At 57.3% G+C, this 22,780-nt stretch overlaps 1 protein-coding gene across 1 annotated transcript in view; it reads right to left on the reverse strand.

Moving 5' to 3' along the window:
* Window positions 1-22,780, reverse strand: part of LOC140391342 (uncharacterized) — a 143,358-nt gene that overhangs the window by 104,197 nt on the left and 16,381 nt on the right. The window lies entirely within an intron of this gene.

Consider the following 22,780-nt stretch of genomic DNA (forward strand, 5'->3'; position numbering starts at 1 on the left):
CACTGTCTCCCTCAGACCTGGGTACAGTCCAGCTGTAGTTAAGGAGCTGATGCGGGACAGACTGATCCCACAATGCTGGAGAATCCGACCCGGATTCACTGCATTGTGATCAAGCCTGGAGTCTCATCCCCTCGACTCTGCCCACCACTCTCAAGGCCCCTGATGTGGAAAGGGGAGAGTTTGCGGGCCGGGGGAGCCATGGCGATTTCCCGGATTCACTGATCCCTCAGACACACTTGTGGACGTCGAGGAGCCGCTGGGCACGCAGCTGGGGCAGGGCGACTCCAGGCCCACGGCAATGTGGTTGACTCTTAACCGACCCCGAAATGGCCGAGCGGACCACTTCGGCCAAGGGCAGTTAGGCACGGGTAGCAAACGCCGGCTTTTCCAGCGATGCCTAGGATACCAGCCGCGGATGGTCATTCAGTCCTGAAAACAACTACTCACTGGGCGAAGTAAAGGGGGCTTCTCAGTATCAGTCTCCAATCAGAATGGGGACAGCGGGGGGGGGGGGGGGGGGGGGGGGGGGGGGGGGGGTACTGACTATAGCTCCCCCAGTAAAACAGACCTCTCTCCTTATGAAGGGAGAAGGGATCTCGCAGTGTGAATCTAACAGTGTCCCAGACCCAGAGGGCCAGGAGGGGCAGGGTCCCAGACAGACGCGGAGGGGCAGGGTCCCAGACAGACCCGGAGGGGCAGGAGGGACAGGGTCCCAGACCCGGAGGGGCAGGGTCCCAAACAGACCCGGAGGGGCAGGGTCCCAAACAGACCCGGAGGGGCAGGGTCCCAGACAGACCCGGAGGGGCAGGAGGGACAGGGTCCCAGACCCAGAGGGGCAGGGTCCCAGACCCGGAGGGGCAGGGTCCCAAACAGACCCGGAGGGGCAAGGTCCCAGACCCGGAGGGGCAGGGTCCCAAACAGACCCGGAGGGGCAGGGTCCCAGACAGACCCGGAGGGGCAGGAGGGGCAGGGTCCCAGACAGACCCGGAGGGGCAGCATCCCAGACCCGGAGGGGCAGGGTCCCAGACCCGGAGGGGCAGGAGGGGCAGGGTCCCAGACAGACCCGGAGGAGCAGCGTCCCAGACCCGGAGGGGCAGGAGGGGCAGGGTCCCAGACAGACGCGGAGGGGCAGGAGGGACAGGGTCCCAGACCCGGAGGGGCAGGGTCCCAGACCCGGAGGGGCAGGGTCCCAGACAGACGCGGAGGGGCAGGAGGGACAGGGTCCCAGACCCGGAGGGGCAGGGTCCCAGACCCGGAGGGGCAGGGTCCCAAACAGACCCGGAGGGGCAGGGTCCCAAACAGACCCGGAGGGGCAGGGTCCCAGACAGACCCGGAGGGGCAGGAGGGACAGGGTCCCAGACCCGGAGGGGCAGGGTCCCAGACCCGGAGGGGCAGGGTCCCAAACAGACCCGGAGGGGCAAAGTCCCAGACCCGGAGGGGCAGGGTCCCAAACAGACCCGGAGGGGCAGGGTCCCAGACAGACCCGGAGGGGCAGCGTCCCAGACAGACCCGGAGGGGCAGGAGGGGCAGCGTCCCAGACCCGGAGGGGCAGGAGGGGCAGCGTCCCAGACCCGGAGGGGCAGGGTCCCAGACCCGGAGGGGCAGGGTCCCAGACAGACCCGGAGGGGCAGCGTCCCAGACCCGGAGGGGCAGGAGGGACAGGGTCCCAGACCCGGAGGGGCAGGGTCCCAGACAGACCCGGAGGGGCAGGAGGGGCAGCGTCCCAGACAGACCCGGAGGGGCAGGAGCCCAGACAGATCCGGAGGGGCAGGGTCCCAAACAGACCCGGAGGGGCAGGAGGGGCAGGGTCCCAGACAGACCCGGAGGGGCAGGAGGGGCAGGGTCCCAGACAGACCCGGAGGGGCAGCGTCCCAGACAGACCCGGAGGGGCAGCGTCCCAGACCTGGAGGGGCAGGAGGGGCAGGGTCCCAGACTCCGGAGGGGCAGGAGGGGCAGGGTCCCAGACTCCGGAGGGGCAGGAGGGGCAGGGTCCCAGACCCGGAGAGGCAGCATCCCAGACTCCGGAGGGGCAGGAGGGGCAGGGTCCCAGACCCGGAGGGGCAGGAGGGGCAGGGTCCCAGACTCCGGAGGGGCAGGGTCCCAGACCCGGAGGGGCAGGAGGGGCAGGGTCCCAGACTCCGGAGGGGCAGGAGGGGCAGGGTCCCAGACTCCGGAGGGGCAGGGTCCCAGACCAGGAGGGGCAGGGTCCCAGACTCCGGAGGGGCAGGAGGGGCAGGGTCCCAGACCCGGAGGGGCAGGAGGGGCAGGGTCCCAGACCCGGAGGGGCAGGAGGGGCAGGGTCCCAGACCCAGAGGGGCAGGAGCGGCAGGGTCCCATGCTGTGTTGAGTTATATTAACTCAGCCTTTGTTGTGAGTTGGAAGTGGGGGAGGTGGAGGCATCAGGTGATGCAGAAATGAGGGAGGCGTACCAATTAGCAAAGGAGGAACGCTTGCTGGTCAGAAAGAACATTCCAGAGACAGAGAGGGAACAGGGAGAGAGAGGCAAGTGCCAATGTGGATCATCCTTGTGGTTACAGAGTGGAAACCTACCTCCAATTCCGGCCAGAAAATCCCAGATTGAATCCTCACTCAGTCCCATGTGGCCAAATATCTCCCAGACATTCAACTTTGTTCAATTGGCAGCTCTGGGAGATTGTCCAATTGACCCAAACTTCAGCTCAAAGGAAACAAGAGGGGAAAGAAAGCCCTGCCCAGAGGTGATGGTTTCTGGGAGCTCCTCTCTGCTTCAGTAATTAACGACAAAGAAAAGCAGCTTCCTGCTTAGCGTTACTGCAGAGAAGAACAGGTTGTCAGAACTTCCTGAAGCAGATTTATAAACCTCGACTTCTCAAACTGACAATCCCCACTGAGAGAGAGAGAGAGAGACAGAGAGAGAGAGAAAGAGAGAGCGAAAGAGAGACAGAGAGAGAGCGCGAGAGAGAGAGAAAGGGAGAGAGAAAGAGAGAGAGAGACAGAGAGAGAGAGAGAGAGAAAGAGAGAGCGAAAGAGAGACAGAGAGAAAGACAGAGAGAAAGACAGGGACAGAGAAAGACAGAGGGAGAGACAGAGAGAGAGAGAGACAGAGGGAGAGAGACAGAGAGGGAGAGAGCGAGAAAGAGAGAGAGAGAAAGACAGAGAGAGAGAGACAGAGGGAGAGACAGAGGGAGAGACAGAGGGAGAGAGACAGAGAGAGAGACAGAGACAGAGAGAGAGACAGAGAGAGAGACAGAGAGAGAGACAGGGACAGAGAGAGACAGAGACAGAGACAGAGAGACAGAGACAGAGACAAAGAGACAGAGACAGAGACAGAGACAGAGAGAGGGTCATCCAAAGATCCTGACTGGTGATGGGACAGAGAGCAAGAGGAAATTAGCAAAAACAAAACCACGTCTTCGCCAAAAAAACACAACAACAGGTCTGGAGAGTGAATGGTGACAATGATGAATTTATACAGTTCTATCAACGGAATAAATCATCACGTTTTCACAGAAATCACTCCCATTCTCTTCACTGTACCCCTTTGATCTGACTGTAACTGTAACGCAGCCCCCAATGTCTGGGACACACGCCCCCTCTCCCCAGTATTTTATGCCCACCCCCACCCCCATGGATCCACCACCCCATCTCTCACTTCCTCACAGTGTCCCCTCCCTCTTTCAACGTGTACCCCACCACCCGTGCCTCTCTCCATCTCTCTCTCACTCCAGTGTACCCCCCCCGCTCTCGCTCTGCCCTCGTGTCCCCACCTCGCTCTGTCCATAGAATCCCTACAGTGCAGGAGGAGGTAATTCGGTCCATCGAGTCTGCACCCACCCTCCGAAAGAGCCCCCCCACCTCGGCTCACTCCCCCGTCCTAATCCGGAACAACCACGCATTGATTTGGCCAATCCACCTAACCTGCACATCTTTGGACTGTGGGAGGAAACCGGAGCACCCGGAGGAAATCCACGCAGACACGGGGAGAACATGCAGACTCCACACAGACAGTGACCCAAGCCGGGAATCGAACCTGGGGTCCTGGAGCTGTGAAGCAGCAGTGCTAATCACTGTGTCACCCTCCCCTCGTGTCACTCCTCCCAGTCTCCCCCCCTCCTTGTGTCTTTCTCTCCCTCCCAGTGACTCTCTCTCCCCATCATAGAATCCCTAGTGTAGAAGGAGGCCATTCGGCCCATCAAGTCCACCCTATCCCTGTAACCCCATAACCCCACTTAACTTTTATCATGGCAATTTTATCATGGCCAATCCACCTAATCTGCACATCTTTGGACTTGTGGGAGGAAACCGGAGCACCCGGAGGAAACCCACGCACACACGGGGAGAATGTGCAGACTCCGCACAGACAGTGACCCAAGCCGGGACTCGAACCCGGGTCCCTGGCGCTGTGAGGCAACAGCGCTGATCACCTCCTTCTCCCTCCCTGCATCTCCCTCTCCCCCACCTTGAGCACGGTGGGTGGGGGGTTGGGGGGGGGGGGGGGGCAGGGGTGGCAGCGATAGGGAGACGAGACTCTCAGTGTGAGTTGGGACACGGGTGGCAGAGTTTTGGATGACCCCATGTTGACCCAGGATGGCTGCTGGGAGAGTGAGCAGGGATAGTGGGAGTCTGGAGGGAAAGGAGCGAAGGTTCCAGGAGCTGGGGCACAGATCCAGAGCCTCAGGGTAACGCTGTGGGGGTCCTGGGTTCGACTCCCACCCGGACAAACAGTGAAACTTAAACCAAGAAAAACAATCTGGAATTGTCGACTGTTGTAAAAACCCGTCTGGTTCAGTAACGTCCTTCGGAGAAGGAAATCTGCCGTCCTTGCCCGGTCTGGCCTACATGTCACGCCAGATTTTAAATTCCTTCTCAAGGGCAATTAGGGATGGGCAATAAATGCTGGCCCAAATGAAAGAATTTTTAACAACTCGTCACTTCCCAATGAAGGACTTCGCCTCACCTTCCTCAGTCTGCTGGTCGGCATTCAAGCAAAGCTCAGCGCTGAACAACCTGCCTTTTGTTTTGTTTGTGACAAAGGTTCGAAATCGAGGCGGCGGAGGGGAGGGGGGTGGGGGGGGGGGGGGCGGGGTGGAACACACAGAGCCAAACCCAGATGTTGCATTGTTGACAAGAGATATTAGACCGGCCAACACTCACACTCACATCCCCCCAGGACACTTCAGCAATCGGCAGGCTTCAGTCGAGGCAGAGATGGCGATTCCTCAGCGAGGTTACAATCCCTTCCCGCCACCCACCTCCTCCCCACTGCCCTGTCCAATTCCCCACAGTGGAAGGGGTAAATACAGATTTGCCTGCTTCATCCCGCTCGGAGACAGACAGGTGCTCAACCTGGCAGACAAAGGACAGGGCGGAGCCCCGAGCACCGACAGGTAACAGGTGAGTCTTAAAAGGGGCACGTCACAAGGAATGAGAGCCAAGGTGGGCCCACAGCCAGAACAATCTGCCTACAAACTATAAACTGTCTCAACAAAGCGCTCCAACCGACACACTGAAGGAGATATTGCGGTGGGTGACCAAGGTCCGAAGGAGGATGTTAGAGGAGGAGGAAGTGGAGAGAGGTTTAGGCAGGAAATTGCATAGCTCGAGGCCCAGAAAGCTGAAGGCAGGGCCGCTAAATGTGGAGCAATTAAAATTGGGAATATTCAAGAGGAACACGGTAAACCTGAGGAAGAATGAACTTCGGACACAGGAAAAAGTCAGATCGGCCAATCCACGCAGTGTCAATGTTTCCACTCCTCACCAACAGCTAAACAATCCTCAACCTTCACACTGCCATGGCCTCGCTCCAACCTATCCCTGTGAACTCCCCAGTCCCAGTGCTGCACTGTCAGAGGGCCAGTACTGATGGAGTGCTGCCCTGTCAGAGGGTCAGTACTGAGGGAGTGCTGCACTGTCAGAGGGTCAGTACTGAGGGAGTGCCGCACTGTCAGAGGGTCAGTACTGAGGGAGTGCTGCACTGTCAGAGGGTCAGTACTGAGGGAGTGCTGCACTGTTAGAGGGTCAGTACTGAGGGAGTGCTGCTCTGTCAGAGGGTCAGTACTGAGGGAGTGCCGCACTGTCAGAGAGTCAGTACTGAGGGAGTGCTGCACTGTCAGAGGGTCAGTACTGAGGGAGTGCTGCACTGTCAGAGGGTCAGTACTGAGGGAGTGCTGCACTGTCAGAGGGTCAGTACTGAGGGAGTGCTGCACTGTCAGAGGGTCAGTACTGAGGGAATGCTGCACTGTCAGAGGGTCAGTACTGAGGGAGTGCTGCTCTGTCAGAGGGTCAGTACTGAGGGAGTGCCATACTGTCAGAGGGTCAGTACTGAGGGAGTGCTGCACTGTCAGAGGGTCAGTGCTGAGGGAGTGCTGCACTGTCAGAGGGTAAGGACAGAGGGAGTGGAGTGCTGCACTATCAGAGGGTCAGGACTGAGGGAGTGCTGCACTGTCAGAGGGTCAGTGCTGAGGGAGTGCCGTACTGTCAGAGGGTCAGTACTGAGGGAGTGCCGCACTGTCAGAGGGTCAGTACTGAGGGAGTGCTGCACTGTCAGAGGGTCAGTACTGAGGGAGTGCTGCACTGTCAGAGGGTCAGTACTGAGGGAGTGCTGCACTGTCAGAGGGTCAGTACTGAGGGAGTGCTGCACTGTCAGAGCGTCAGTACTGAGGGGGTGCCGCACTGTCAGAGGGTCAGTACTGAGGGAGTGCTGCAATGTCAGAGGGCCAGGACTGAGGGAGTGCTGCACTGCCAGAGGGTCAGTACTGACGGACTGCCGCACTGTCAGAGGGTCAGTACTGAGGGTCAGTACTGAGGGTCAGTACTGAGGGTCAGTACTGAGGGTCAGTACTGAGGGAGTGCTGCACTGTCAGAGGGTCAGTAATGAGGGAGTGCTGCACTGTCAGAGGGTCAATACTGAGGGAGTGCTGCACTGTCAGTGGGTCAGTACTGAGGAAGTGCCGCACTGCCAGAGGGTCAGTACTGAGGGAGTGCCGCACTGTCAGAGGGTCAGTACTGAGGGAGTGCTGCACTATCAGAGGGTCAGTACTGAGGAAGTGCCGTACTGTCAGAGGGTCAGTACTGAGGGTGTGCCGCACTCTCAGAGGGTCAGTACTGAGGGAGTGCCGTACTGTCAGAGGGTCAGTACTGAGGGAGTGCCGCACTGTCAGAGGGTCAGTACTGAGGGAGTGCTGCACTGTCAGAGGGTCAGTACTGAGGGAGTGCTGCACTGTCAGAGGGTCAGTACTGAGGGAGTGCCGCACTGTCAGAGGGTCCAAACTGAGCGAGTGCTGCACTGTCAGTGGGTCAGTACTGAGGGAGTGCTGCACTGTCTGAGGGTCCAAACTGAGGGAGTGCTGCACTGTCAGTGGGTCAGTACTGAGGAAGTGACGCACTGCCAGAGGGTCAGTACTGAGGGAGTGCTGCACTGTCAGAGGGTCAGTACTGAGGGAGTGTTGCACTGTCAGAGGATCAGTACTGAGGGAGTGCTGCACTGTCAGAGGGTCAGGACTGAGGGAGCAGTGCACTGTCAGAGAGTCAGTACTGAGGGAGTGCGGCACTGTCAGAGGGTCAGTACTGAGGGAGTGCTGCACTGTCAGAGGGTCAGTACTGAGGGAGTGCTGCACTGGCAGAGGGTCAGTACTGAGGGAGTGCTGCACTGTCAGAGTGTCAGGACTGAGGGAGTGCGGCACTGTCAGAGGGTCAGTACTGAGGGAGTGCTGCACTGTCAGAGGGTCAGTACTGAGGGAGTGCTGCACTGTCAGAGGGTCAGTACTGAGGGAGTGCTGCACTGTCAGAGGGTCAGTACTGAGGGAGGGCTGCACTGTCAGAGGGTCAGTACTGAGGGAGTGCTGCACTGTCAGAGGGTCAGTACTGAGGGAGCGCTGCACTGTCAGAGGGTCAGTACTGAGGGAGCGCTGCACTGTCAGTGGGTCAGGACTGAGGGAGCGCTGTACTGTCAGTGGGTCAGTACTGAGGGAGAGTTGCACTGTCAGAGGGTCAGTACTGAGGGAGTGCTGCACTGTCAGAGGGTCAATACTGAGTGAGTGCTGCACTGTCAGAGGGTCAGTACTGAGGGAGTGCTGCACTGTCAGAGGGTCAGTACTGAGGGAGTGCTGCACTGTCAGCGGGTCAGTACTGAGGGAGTGCCGCACTGTCAGCGGGTCAGTACTGAGGGAGTGCAGCACTGTCATAGGGTCAGTACTGAGGGAGTGCTGCACTGTCAGAGGGTCAGTACTGAGGGAGTGCTGCACTGTGAGAGGGTCAGTACTGAGGAATGCTGCACTGTCAGAGGGGCAGTACTGAGGGAGTGCTGCACTATCAGAGGGTCAGTGCTGAGGGAGTGCCGCACTGTCAGAGGGTCAGTACTGAGGGAGTGCCGCACTGTCAGAGGGTCAGTACTGAGGGAGTGCTGCACTGTCAGAGGGTCAGTACTGAGGGAGTGCTGCACTGTCAGAGGGTCAGTACTGAGGGAGTGCCGCACTGTCAGAGGGTCAGTACTGAGGGAGCGCTGCACTGTCAGAGGGTCCAAACTGTGGGAATGCTGCACTGTCAGAGGGTCAGTGCTGAGGAAGTGCCGCACTGTCAGAGGGTCAGTACTGAGGGAGTGCGGCACTGTCAGATGGTCAGTACTGAGGGAGTGCGGCACTGTCAAGAGGGTCAGTACTGTGGGAGTGCCACACTGTCAGAGGGTCAGTACTGAGGGAGTGCCGCGCTTTGAGGGTCAGTACGGAGAGAGTGCCGCACTGTCAGAGGGTCAGTACTGTGGGAGTGCCGCACTTTCAGAGGGCCAGTACTGAGGGAGTGCTGCACTGTCAGAGGGTCAGTACTGAAGGAGTGCCGCACTGTCAGAGGGTCAGTACTGAGGGAGTGCCGCACTGTCAGAGGGTCAGTACTGAGGGAGTGCCGCCCTGTCAGAGGGTCAGTACTGAGGGAGTGCTGCACTGCCAGAGTGTCAGTACTGAGGGAGCCCTGCATTGTCAGAGGGTCAGTACTGAGGGAGTGCTGCACTGTCAGAGGGTCAGTACTGAGGGAGTGCTACACTGTCAGAGGGTCAGTACTGAGGGAGTCATGCACTGTCAGAGGGTCAGTACTGTGGGAGTGCCGCACTTTCAGAGGGTCAGTACTGAGGGAGTGCTGCACTGTCAGAGGGTCAGTACTGAGGGAGTGCCGCACTGTCAGAGGGTCAGTACTGAGGGAGTGCCGCACTGTCAGAGGGTCAGTACTGAGGGAGTGCCGCACTGTCAGAGGGTCAGTACTGAGGGAGTGCTGCACTGTCAGAGGATCAGTACTGAGGGAGCACTGCACTGTCGGAGGGTCAGTACTGAGGGAGCTCTGCACTGCCAGAGAGTCAGTACTGAGGGAGCGCTGCATTGTCAGAGGGTCAGTACTGAGGGAGTGCTGCACTGTCAGAGGGTCAGTACTGAGGAAGTGCCGCACTGTCAGAGGGTCAGTACTGAGGGAGTGCTACACTGTCAGAGGATCAATACTGAGGGAGTGCCGCATTGTCAGAGTGTCAGCACTGAGGGAGTCATGCACTGTCAGAGGGTCAGTACTGTGGGGGTGGTGCACTGTCAGAGGGTCAGTACTGAGGGAGTGCTGCAATGTCAGCGGGTCAGTACTGAGGGAGTGCTGCACTGTCAGCGGGTCAGTACTGAGGGAGTGCAGTACTGTCATAGGGTCAGTACTGAGGGAGTGCTGCACTGTCAGAGGGTCAGTACTGAGGAATGCTGCACTGTCAGAGGGGCAGTACTGAGGGAGTGTCGCACTGTCAGCGGGTCAGTACTGAGGGAGTGCTGCACTGTCAGAGGGTCAGTACTGAGGAATGCTGCACTGTCAGAGGGGCAGTACTGAGGGAGTGCTGCACTGTCAGCGGGTCAGTACTGAGGGAGTGCAGTACTGTCATAGGGTCAGTACTGAGGGAGTGCTGCACTGTCAGAGGGTCAGTACTGAGGAATGCTGCACTGTCAGAGGGGCAGTACTGAGGGAGTGCTGCACTGTCAGAGGGTCCAAACTGAGGGAATGCTGCACTGTCAGAGGGTCAGTACTGAGGAAGTGCCGCACTGTCAGAGGGTCAGTACTGAGGGAGTGCGGCACTGTCAGATGGTCAGTACTGAGGGAGTGCGGCACTGTCATAGGGTCAGTACTGAGGGAGTGCTGCACTGTCAGAGGGTCAGTACTGAGGGAGTGCTGCACTGTGAGAGGGTCAGTACTGAGGAATGCTGCACTGTCAGAGGGGCAGTACTGAGGGAGTGCTGCACTATCAGAGGGTCAGTGCTGAGGGAGTGCCGCACTGTCAGAGGGTCAGTACTGAGGGAGTGCCGCACTGTCAGAGGGTCAGTACTGAGGGAGTGCTGCACTGTCAGAGGGTCAGTACTGAGGGAGTGCTGCACTGTCAGAGGGTCAGTACTGAGGGAGTGCCGCACTGTCAGAGGGTCAGTACTGAGGGAGCGCTGCACTGTCAGAGGGTCCAAACTGTGGGAATGCTGCACTGTCAGAGGGTCAGTGCTGAGGAAGTGCCGCACTGTCAGAGGGTCAGTACTGAGGGAGTGCGGCACTGTCAGATGGTCAGTACTGAGGGAGTGCGGCACTGTCAAGAGGGTCAGTACTGTGGGAGTGCCACACTGTCAGAGGGTCAGTACTGAGGGAGTGCCGCGCTTTGAGGGTCAGTACGGAGAGAGTGCCGCACTGTCAGAGGGTCAGTACTGTGGGAGTGCCGCACTTTCAGAGGGCCAGTACTGAGGGAGTGCTGCACTGTCAGAGGGTCAGTACTGAAGGAGTGCCGCACTGTCAGAGGGTCAGTACTGAGGGAGTGCCGCACTGTCAGAGGGTCAGTACTGAGGGAGTGCCGCCCTGTCAGAGGGTCAGTACTGAGGGAGTGCTGCACTGCCAGAGTGTCAGTACTGAGGGAGCCCTGCATTGTCAGAGGGTCAGTACTGAGGGAGTGCTGCACTGTCAGAGGGTCAGTACTGAGGGAGTGCTACACTGTCAGAGGGTCAGTACTGAGGGAGTCATGCACTGTCAGAGGGTCAGTACTGTGGGAGTGCCGCACTTTCAGAGGGTCAGTACTGAGGGAGTGCTGCACTGTCAGAGGGTCAGTACTGAGGGAGTGCCGCACTGTCAGAGGGTCAGTACTGAGGGAGTGCCGCACTGTCAGAGGGTCAGTACTGAGGGAGTGCCGCACTGTCAGAGGGTCAGTACTGAGGGAGTGCTGCACTGTCAGAGGATCAGTACTGAGGGAGCACTGCACTGTCAGAGGGTCAGTACTGAGGGAGCTCTGCACTGCCAGAGAGTCAGTACTGAGGGAGCGCTGCATTGTCAGAGGGTCAGTACTGAGGGAGTGCTGCACTGTCAGAGGGTCAGTACTGAGGAAGTGCCGCACTGTCAGAGGGTCAGTACTGAGGGAGTGCTACACTGTCAGAGGATCAATACTGAGGGAGTGCCGCATTGTCAGAGTGTCAGCACTGAGGGAGTCATGCACTGTCAGAGGGTCAGTACTGTGGGGGTGGTGCACTGTCAGAGGGTCAGTACTGAGGGAGTGCTGCAATGTCAGCGGGTCAGTACTGAGGGAGTGCTGCACTGTCAGCGGGTCAGTACTGAGGGAGTGCAGTACTGTCATAGGGTCAGTACTGAGGGAGTGCTGCACTGTCAGAGGGTCAGTACTGAGGAATGCTGCACTGTCAGAGGGGCAGTACTGAGGGAGTGCTGCACTGTCAGAGGGTCAGTACTGAGGGAGTGCGGCACTGTCAGATGGTCAGTACTGAGGGAGTGCGGCACTGTCAGAGGGTCAGTACTGTGGGAGTGCCGCACTGTCAGAGGGTCAGTACTGAGGGAGTGCCGCGCTTTGAGGGTCAGTACTGAGAGAGTGCCGCACTGTCAGAGGGTCAGTACTGAGGGAGTGCTACACTGTCACAGGGTCAGTACTGAGGGAGTGCCGCACTGTCAGACGGTCCAAACTGAGGGAGTGCTGCACTGTCAGAGGGTCAGTACTGTGGGAGTGCCGCACATTCAGAGGGTCAGTACTGTGGCAGTGCCGCACTGTCAGAGGATCAGTACTGAGGGAGTGCTGCACTGTCAGAGGGTCAGTACTGAGGGAGTGCTGCACTGTCAGAGGATCAGTACTGAGGGAGTGCTGCACTGTCAGAGGGTCAGTACTGAGGGAGTGCCGCACTGTCAGACGGTCCAAACTGAGGGAGTGCTGCACTGTCAGAGGGTCAGTACTGTGGGAGTGCCGCACATTCAGAGGGTCAGTACTGTGGCAGTGCCGCACTGTCAGAGGATCAGTACTGAGGGAGTGCTGCACTGTTAGAGGGTCAGTACTGAGGGAGTGCTGCACTGTCAGAGGGTCAGTACTGAGGGAGTGCCGCACTGTCAGAGGATCAGTACTGAGGGAGTGCCGCACTGTCAGAGGGTCAGTACTGAGGGAGTGCTGCACTGTCAGAGGATCAGTACTGAGGGAGCTCTGCACTGTCAGAGGGTCAGTACTGAGGGAGCTCTGCACTGCCAGAGAGTCAGTACTGAGGGAGCGCTGCATTGTCAGAGGGTCAGTACTGACGGAGTGCTGCACTGTCAGAGGGTCAGTACTGAGGGAGTGCTGCACTGTCAGAGGGTCAGTACTGAGGGAGTGCCGCACTGTCAGAGGGTCAGTACTGAGGGAGTGCTGCACTGTCAGAGGGTCAGTACTGAGGGAGTGCTGCACTGTCAGAGGGTCAGTACTGAGGGAGTGCTGCACTGTCAGCGGGTCAGTACTGAGGGAGTGCAGTACTGTCATAGGGTCAGTACTGAGGGAGTGCCGCACTGTCAGAGGGTCAGTACTGAGGGAGTGCCGCACTGTCAGAGGGTCAGTACTGAGGGAGTGCTGCACTGTCAGAGGGTCAGTACTGAGGGAGTGCTGCACTGTCAGAGGGTCAGTACTGAGGGAGTGCCGCACTGTCAGAGGGTCAGTACTGAGGGAGCGCTGCACTGTCAGAGGGTCCAAACTGTGGGAATGCTGCACTGTCAGAGGGTCAGTGCTGAGGAAGTGCCGCACTGTCAGAGGGTCAGTACTGAGGGAGTGCGGCACTGTCAGATGGTCCGTACTGAGGGAGTGCGGCACTGTCAAGAGGGTCAGTACTGTGGGAGTGCCACACTGTCAGAGGGTCAGTACTGAGGGAGTGCCGCGCTTTGAGGGTCAGTACAGAGAGAGTGCCGCACTGTCAGAGGGTCAGTACTGTGGGAGTGCCGCACTTTCAGAGGGCCAGTACTGAGGGAGTGCTGCACTGTCAGAGGGTCAGTACTGAAGGAGTGCCGCACTGTCAGAGGGTCAGTACTGAGGGAGTGCCGCACTGTCAGAGGGTCAGTACTGAGGGAGTGCCGCCCTGTCAGAGGGTCAGTACTGAGGGAGTGCTGCACTGCCAGAGTGTCAGTACTGAGGGAGCCCTGCATTGTCAGAGGGTCAGTACTGAGGGAGTGCTGCACTGTCAGAGGGTCAGTACTGAGGGAGTGCTACACTGTCAGAGGGTCAGTACTGAGGGAGTCATGCACTGTCAGAGGGTCAGTACTGTGGGAGTGCCGCACTTTCAGAGGGTCAGGACTGAGGGAGTGCTGCACTGTCAGAGGGTCAGTACTGAGGGAGTGCCGCACTGTCAGAGGGTCAGTACTGAGGGAGTGCCGCACTGTCAGAGGGTCAGTACTGAGGGAGTGCCGCACTGTCAGAGGGTCAGTACTGAGGGAGTGCTGCACTGTCAGAGGATCAGTACTGAGGGAGCACTGCACTGTCAGAGGGTCAGTACTGAGGGAGCTCTGCACTGCCAGAGAGTCAGTACTGAGGGAGCGCTGCATTGTCAGAGGGTCAGTACTGTGGGAGTGCCGCACTGTCAGAGGGTCAGTACTGAGGAAGTGCCGCACTGTCAGAGGGTCAGTACTGAGGGAGTGCTACACTGTCAGAGGATCAATACTGAGGGAGTGCCGCATTGTCAGAGTGTCAGCACTGAGGGAGTCATGCACTGTCAGAGGGTCAGTACTGTGGGGGTGCTGCACTGTCAGAGGGTCAGTACTGAGGGAGTGCTGCACTGTCAGAGGGTCAGTACTGAGGGAGTGCTGCACTGTCAGCGGGTCAGTACTGAGGGAGTGCAGTACTGTCATAGGGTCAGTACTGAGGGAGTGCTGCACTGTCAGAGGGTCAGTACTGAGGAATGCTGCACTGTCAGAGGGGCAGTACTGAGGGAGTGCTGCACTGTCAGAGGGTCAGTACTGAGGGAGTGCGGCACTGTCAGATGGTCAGTACTGAGGGAGTGCGGCACTGTCAGAGGGTCAGTACTGTGGGAGTGCGGCACTGTCAGAGGGTCAGTACTGAGGAAGTGCCGCACTGTCAGAGGGTCAGTACTGAGGGAGTGCGGCACTGTCAGATGGTCAGTACTGAGGGAGTGCGGCACTGTCAGAGGGTCAGTACTGTGGGAGTGCCGCACTGTCAGAGGGTCAGTACTGAGGGAGTGCCGCGCTTTGAGGGTCAGTACTGAGAGAGTGCCGCACTGTCAGTGGGTCAGTACTGAGGGAGTGCTACACTGTCAGAGGGTCAGTACTGAGGGAGTGCCGCACTGTCAGAGGGTCAGTACTGAGGGAGTGCTGCACTGTCAGAGGGTCAGTACTGAGGGAGTGCCGCACTGTCAGACGGTCCAAACTGAGGGAGTGCTGCACTGTCAGAGGGTCAGTACTGTGGGAGTGCCGCACATTCAGAGGGTCAGTACTGTGGCAGTGCCGCACTGTCAGAGGATCAGTACTGAGGGAGTGCCGCACTGTCAGAGGGTCAGTACTGAGGGAGTGCCGCACTGTCAGAGGGTCAGTACTGAGGGAGTGCCGCACTGTCAGAGGATCAGTACTGAGGGAACTCTGCACTGTCAGAGGGTCAGTACTGAGGGAGCTCTGCACTGCCAGAGAGTCAGTACTGAGGGAGCGCTGCATTGTCAGAGGGTCAGTACTGACGGAGTGCTGCACTGTCAGAGGGTCAGTACTGAGGGAGTGCTGCACTGTCAGAGGGTCAGTACTGAGGGAGTGCTGCACTGTCAGAGGGTCAGTACTGAGGGAGTGCTGCACTGTCAGAGGGTCCAAACTGAGGGAACGCTCCACTGTCAGAGGGTACAAACTGAGGGCGTGCTGCACTGTCAGAGGGTCAGTACTGAGGGAGTGCTGCACTGTCAGAGGGTCAGTACTGAGGAAGTGCCGCACTGTCAGAGGGTCAGTACTGAGGGAGTGCTGCACTGTCAGAGGGTCAGTACTGAGGGAGTGCTGCACTGTCAAAGGGTCCATACTGAGGGAGTGCTGCACTGTCAGAGGGTCAGTACTGAGGGAGTGCTGCACTGTCAGAGGGTCAGTTGTGAGGGAGTGCTGCACTGTCAGAGGGTCAGTACTGAGGGAGTGCTGCACTGTCAGAGGGTCAGTACTGAGGGAGTGCTGCACTGTCAGAGGGTCAGTACTGAGGGAGTGCTGCACTGTCAGAGGGTCAGTACTGAGGGAATGCTGCACTGTCAGAGGGTCAGCACTGAGGGAGTGCTGCACTGTCAGAGGGTCAGCACTGAGGGAGTGCTGCACAGTTTGAGGTGTGCATACCTGGATGGTACCTTTAACTGTGGCACAGTCTGCCCTCTCAGGTGGATGTCACGTGTCTGGGACACTTTGAAAAATGCAAATGACTTGCCGCCGTGTGGGGGGCCAATATTTGTCCCTCAATCAACATCAATTTTTTTAAATTATTTTTTTAGGCTATGTTGGCTTCAGCCAGTGTATGTTATCCACCGATGAACAAAGAACAGAGAAAAGTACAGCACAGGAACAGGCCCTTCGGCCCTCCAAGCCCGCGCCGACCATGCTGCCCGTTTGAACTAAAATCTTCTACACTTCCTGGGTCCGTATCCCTCTATTCCCATCCTATTCTTGCATTTGTCAAGATGCCCCTTAAATGTCACTATCGTCCCTGCTTCCACCACCTCCCCCGGCAGCGAGTTCCAGGCACCCACTACCCTCTGTGTAAAAAACTTGCCTCGTACATCTACTCTAAACCTTGCCCCTCTCACCTTAAACCTATGCCCCCCAGTAATTGACACCTCTACCCTGGGGAAAAGCCTCTGACTATCCACTCTGTCTACGCCCCTCATAGTTTTGTAGACCTAAGGTGAAGTAGATGGTCGGAGTCATTATCACTTTGCTGTTTGTGGGAGCTTGCTGTGCCCACATTTACTGCAGCATTTCCTGCGTTACAGCAGCAATACTGTCAACGTGTTCCACCGGGACGTGCTGAAGGAGTGGGAGGTGCAAGTTTCCTTTCTTCCCTTTCAATCAACATCACAGAATCTTGCAGCACAGAAAGAGGCCATTCAGCGTACCCAGTCTGTGCTGGCTCTTTGATGGAACATAGAACAACATAGAACATACAGTGCAGAAGAAGGCCATTCGGCCCATCGAGTCTGCACCGACCCACTTTAAGCCCTCACTTCCACCCTATCCCCAAAACACCTCCTAACCTTTTTTTGGAAACTCAGGGCGATTTCTATCATGTCCAATCCACCCAACCTGCGCGTCTTTGGACTGTGGGAGGGAACCGGAGCACCCGGAGGAAACCCACGCAGACACGGGGAGAGCGTGCAGACTCCGCACAGACACTGACCCAAGCCGGGAATCGAACCCGGGACCCTGGCGCTGTGAAGCCACAGTGCTAACCACTGTGCTGCCCACCATCCAATTAGTCTCATCGTCCCCACTCTGGTTCTTTGTCCGAATCAGATCAATCTGCGCGCCTTCTGGTAACCGACCCTCCTATCAATGGCAACACTTTCTCCTTCTTGACTCCATCAAAACCTCCCTCGTGATTTTGAACAGCTCGATTAGATCTCCCCTTCACCTTCTCTGGTCTGGGAAGAGCAATCCCCGCTTCTCTCAGACTCTCCACATTAACTGATGTTCCTCGAAACGAGGGGTGCAGCAGGTGTCCACATCAGAACTCTGTCATCATTTTCAGAAATATATATTCATTTTGCCTCGACTGAAAATGGAGGGAAGAGGCCATTTAACACTAGCCAGCAGATGGCAGCATTGTGCACATATTGCCACGCAGCCTAAAAAACTAGGCCCAGCCAACCCTTGCCAAAGCAATGACCTACCCTCCCCCCTTCACACCTCCTCCTCACTCCAACATCGAACAAAACTGAGCTTTGTTTTAAAAATCATCTGAGACTCACCACTGGATTCACAGAATTGTCACGGCGCAGATGGAGGCCATTCCGCCCATCGTATCGGCACCCGCTTCTGCGAATGAGCATTTCAGTCAGGGCCATTCTGCCGCCTTCTCGAACCCCTCAGATTGTTTCTTTTCAGATAATCATCTGATTTTCTCTGGAAAACCTGGGTTGAATCCAGAGGCGGACTTACAATGAAACGTGTGCCCCCAAAAGTGTACGTCGTTGCTGCGAAGACGTTAGTGAGGCCAGGAGGGGGCGCCAATGGCCGTCGAGGGTCGCAGCAGGGCGAGTCTCGACCTCCGGGGCTGAGTATGGTGGGCATGCGGGTCACCAACCAAAGGAAACAGAGGCCACCACCACCAGCAGCAGCAGCGGGCAGCCAGGAGCACAGGCGAGGGGCGAGGCCTGGCCACACAAGCGAGAGGTGAGCAGAGCAGCAGTCGGGAGGGGTGTTAAAGGCCAGGAAAGCGCCAGTATCGTGTCTCAAGGAATCGGAGAGCAGCGGCTAGCGGGAGCGGGGCAACCGGCCCAGGTCCAGAGGCCAGCAGAGCTGAGAGTGAGAGGGCCGGACAGGGCAGCATCTGGACCGGGCAGCAACCCGACTGGGCAGCGATTTCGGGTTTCCGTGCCTTGCATTGTGTGAGCTGAGGGTGGGCGGAGTCAGGAGGGCATTGACGTCATTCGGCGGGAGGTCTGTGACGTTCCTTGTATACCTCTCCAAGATGGCTAAAAGTCGTAGTGTTGACAAAGAACATCAAATGGAATGAAATGAAATGAAAATCGCTTATTGTCACAAGTCGGCTTCAAATGAAGTTACTGTGAAAAGCCCCTAGTCGCCACATTCCGGCACCTGTTCGGGGAGGCTGGTACGGGAATTGAACCCGCGCTGCTGTGTATTTGAACAAAGCTAGTTTATTTTACAATACTTCAAATGGCCCGCACACTTCACTAAGTAATATCTGATAAAAAATAGTATAAAATGGCTGTTACAGAAATCTGTAATATCTTTTTAGTACAGCTAACAATCTATGTCAACCTCATCCTCCTTCACAACCTTCCCCCAGACACAGCCTTTTAGAAGACTACTCTATGGTGCCATCTAGTGTTGAGGTAAGTGAACATCATCTTGTTAACCCTTTACACTCCTTACATTATACATATCATTACAGGGTTGACATCATTGTGGGCCGGATTTGATGTCTTGGGGGACGGGGCTCGCCGGATTGATTATAAATTTTATCCCAAATTATTGTTTCCAGAAGTTTTCCCCATCATCCGAGTTAAACTGACCCGCCTATTGTTGCTGGGCTTATCTTTACACCTATTTCTGACCAGATGTATAACATCTGCAATTCTCTGGGCCTCTGGCACCACCCCCGAATCTCAGAAAAATGGTCAGTGACTCCGCAACTTCCACTCTCACTTCACTCAGTGTCCTTGGCTACTCCTCACCTCGTCTGTGTGCCTCGCTATCTACAGGTACAGACAGCCTGTCCAATACCAACTCCTCCTTAACTTTACACTCGTCTAGTATCTGAATCACCTCCTCTTATCACCGTGGCCAGAGCTGCACCTGCTTCCTTGGCAAAGACAGATGCAAATTATTCATTTACCTCAACCATACAGCCCGGGCCTCCCTGGGTAAATCCCCTCGATGGTCCCTAATCAGCCCTCGAATGTTACAGCAGAGGAAGAAAGCGTCCAGTCCATCCTGCCTCTGAAAGCAGCACGGTAGCATTGTGGATAGCACAATTGCTTCACAGCTCCAGGGTCCCAGGTTCGATTCCGGCTTGGGTCACTGTCTATGCGGAGTCTGCACATTCTCCCCGTGTGTGCGTGGGTTTCCTCCGGGTGCTCCGGTTTCCTCCCACAGTCCAAAGATGTGCGGGTTAGGTGGATTGGCCATGCTAAATTGCCCTTAGTGTCCAAAATTGTCCTTAGTGTTGGGTGGGGTTACTGGGTTATGGGGATAGGGTGGAGGTGTTGACCTTGGGTAGGGTGCTCTTTCCAAGAGCCGGTGCAGACTCGATGGGCCGAATGGCCTCCTTCTGCACTGTAAATTCTATGAATCTATGAAAGACCCATTGAATTAGTCAAACGTACTTCCCGTCCGCTCTGCCAGCGACGTCCTCACCGCTATTCAATGACACTTAGTCACTTTTCTGGGCCCTGGGTTCGCATTGGTGTAGCCCACACCTGGAGGGCGAGATTCTCTGAGCCGCCGCCGCACTGCCCGAGCGAGCTCGCACCCAGGCCGGAGGGTCCCGGGAGAGCCCACTCGCGGGCTCCCCAGCCGCCTCTGCGCCTCCCGGGATTCACCCAAGTCCCGCGTCGGATTCGGAACCCCCCCCCCCAAATGAGTACACCCCGCCATGGGGTCCCCGGGGGCCCTCTTCTTCAGTCTTACCCCCCCCCCCCCCCCAAGCCCCCTTTCAGCAACCCCTCCCTCCCAGGACTCCCACCTGTCAACCCTCCCAACATCCCAGAGGCCCCTACATACCTGCCCTGCACTCTTCAAACCCCCCTCCACCCTCCTTTCATGGGCGTAGCCCCCCTCGGCCCCTGATCCCGGACAGTGCCACCCTGGCACTCGGACCGCCTTGCACTGGCACCCAGGAAGTGCCGTCTGGGCACCTTGGCAATACAAGGGTGGCAGTTGCAAGATTCCAGCTGGGCAGTGCCAAGGTGCCCACGTTCCAGAGGGAGGAGCAGGGGACCGGGTAAGTAGGCCTTAAGTGGGTGAGACCTATTTCCGGGAGAACCGTTTTGCCCTGCCCCTTTTGGGTGGGTTCTGAATCTGACGCCTGGTGGGACTTGGGTGAATCCCGGGAGGCGCAGAGGCTGCCGGGAATACCGCAGGAGGCCTCTCCCGGGATTCTCCGGCCGCACTGTGCTCTCGCTGTAGCGCAATGTGGCCAGAGAATCGCGTGTGTTGTTTCATCACCAGAAACAGCTCAGCATTAGTGACCGCCTCTATAAAACTTCCTCATCGGAATGCTGATTATTACCCGATATGGGAACAGGGGGGAGTGCAGAGTTACAGGGGGGAGTGCAGAGTTACAGGGAGCAGTGCAGAGTTACAGGGAGCAGTGCAGAGTTACAGGGGGCAGTGCAGAGTTACAGGGAGCAGTGCAGAGTTACAGGGGGCAGTGCAGAGTTACAGGGGGGAGTGCAGAGTTACAGGGAGGAGTGCAGAGTTACAGGGGGGAGTGCAGAGTTACAGGGGGGAGTGCAGAGTTACAGGGGGCAGTGCAGAGTTACAGGGGGCAGTGCAGAGTTACAGGGAGGAGTGCAGAGTTACAGGGGGGAGTGCAGAGTTACAGGGAGGAGTGCAGAGTTACAGGGAGGAGTGCAGAGTTACAGGGGGGAGTGCAGAGTTACAGGGGCAGTGCAGAGTTACAGGGAGGAGTGCAGAGTTACAGGGAGGAGTGCAGAGTTACAGGGGGGAGTGCAGAGTTACAGGGGGCAGTGCAGAGTTACAGGGAGGAGTGCAGAGTTACAGGGGGGAGTGCAGAGTTACAGGGGGCGGTGGAGGAGTGCAGAGTTACAGGGGGGCGGTGGCGAAGTGCACGAGGTGCTCGTTTCGAGAGCCAGCACAGACATGCAGCGCTGAATGGCCTCGTCCTGCGCTCAATCCATTCTGTGATTCCGCGAACATACAGCTTTGCCAACTCCTGAGACGGAAGGTTCCGGGTTCGAGACCCACCACAGCCGAGTATTGACGGGGTGCCGCACGGGCTGAGGTTGCCGTCTTTCACAGCAGATATTAAACCCGGGCCCCCTCTGCTCCCTCAGCTTGATACAAGAGCCAACATGGCCGGCACCGAGGCAGTGATCGCTCAAACCAGCTCCGCCGTGGGTGGAATGCCAGTCATACTCCCAGACTCCCAAGGCAACTGATCGTCTTCCTGGAACCTGGTCACAGCAGGAGTCTCCCAGGAGAGCAAGGAAATGTTTTAGGGATGACCTCAAAGTATCCCCGCGAGGTAAAAGGTCCCGGCTGACTCAGAGGACACCCCGGCTTTTGACCAACCTAAATAGGCGCGGCTCATTTGGGAAGGCACCAAACACATGGAGACACTATCAGTAACAGGCAGAGGTGAAGTCGAGGAGTCGGAGAGCACGCACAAACCTCCAAGCAACTCATCTGCCCAACTCTTCAGTCGCCCCCTGCCCGCATGTGGCACAGTCTACGAATCGTGCTTTATCAGCTGTCTCCGAACCCGTGGGACCAGGTCATCCTCGATCCCGAGGGACTGCCCAAGCAGAGGGAGTAAAGGCCCCATGGCCACTGTTCAAAAGGGAAATGCTTATCGCACAATCAACATCGCCCAAACATCGCAGAGTGTGGGAGCTTGCTGTGCGCAAACTGACTGCCACACCTCTGACATTGCAACAGTGGCCACGCATCATTGGCTTCTACCGCTTTGGGATGTTCTGGGCGCTATACAAATGCAGTTTTTAGTAATACTCGTGGATATTTCAGTCCCTGCGCAGCCCTGATTGGTCCACATTCCAGGCACACCGCCTTCCCACAGCCAATCAGAAAGGAACCAAAGTCTTTCTTATCCAGCTGGATTCTATCTCTACGATTGACAAAATTCGACAGCCACTCATTTTTAAATCAATATTCACAGACTTTTTTTTACAAAGCAGGTGCTGTTGAATATCCCCAGAGGTTTCTCCCCCCAGGTGGAACCCCCCCCCCCGCCCGCCCGCCCGCCCCAGACAGATTATGTTTCTCTTCCTGGAGACTCCTGGTCAATCCTGGATGAGCTGGCAACCCACAGCGGGATTCTCCCGGCAGCCGGCCGATGGAGTTTCCCGTTGTGGCCGCCCCACGCGGTCGGGAAACCCGCAGGAGGGAGTGCGCCGACAGAGTCCTGCAGCCAATCTACAATCAGACAGCAGGAGGCCATTCAGCCCCCCCCCCCCTCACATGGGGCTGACCCCCAGTTGATTAGATTCTGGTCAATTCTGCAACACAACTCCATTTACCCGACCAAAACAAGAGAGAGGGAGTGAGAGAGAGGGAGGGGGAAAGAGGGGGGCAGAGAGAGAGAAAGAGTGTGAGAGAGAGGGAGGAGTGAGGGAGGGAGGAGTGAGAGAGAGAGGAAGAGAGGGAGGGAGCGAGAGAGAGAAAGAGGATGAGAGGGAGCGAGAGAGTGTGAGGGGGTGAGAGAGGGGGGGCGAGCGGGGATAGCGTGGGGAGTGAGGGGGAGAGAGAGAGGGAGAGAGAGAAAGGGGAGAGAGAGGGTGTGTGTGAGAAAGAGGGTGTGTGAGAGAGAGAGGTGGAGAGAGAGAGAGAGAGAGAGTGTGGGAGCAAGAGAGAGAGAGAGGGGAGAGCAGGGAGAGAGTGGGGAGAGCAGGGAGAGAGTGGGGAGAGCAGGGAGAGAGTGGGGAGAGCAGGGAGAGAGTGAGGAGCGAGGGAGGGGGATAGAGAGAGAAGAGGAAGAACGGAGAAAGAGAGAGAGAGATAGCGAAAGAGAGAGAGGGAGAGACCGAGAGAGAGAGGGAGAGACCGAGAGAGAGAGAGAAACAGAGAGAAAGAGAATGATGGAGGGAGAGACAGAGAGAAAGAAGGAGAGAGACAGGGGGAGAGA

The sequence above is a fragment of the Scyliorhinus torazame genome, chromosome 15, assembly GCF_047496885.1.
Source record: "Scyliorhinus torazame isolate Kashiwa2021f chromosome 15, sScyTor2.1, whole genome shotgun sequence".
Classification (NCBI taxonomy): domain Eukaryota; kingdom Metazoa; phylum Chordata; class Chondrichthyes; order Carcharhiniformes; family Scyliorhinidae; genus Scyliorhinus; species Scyliorhinus torazame.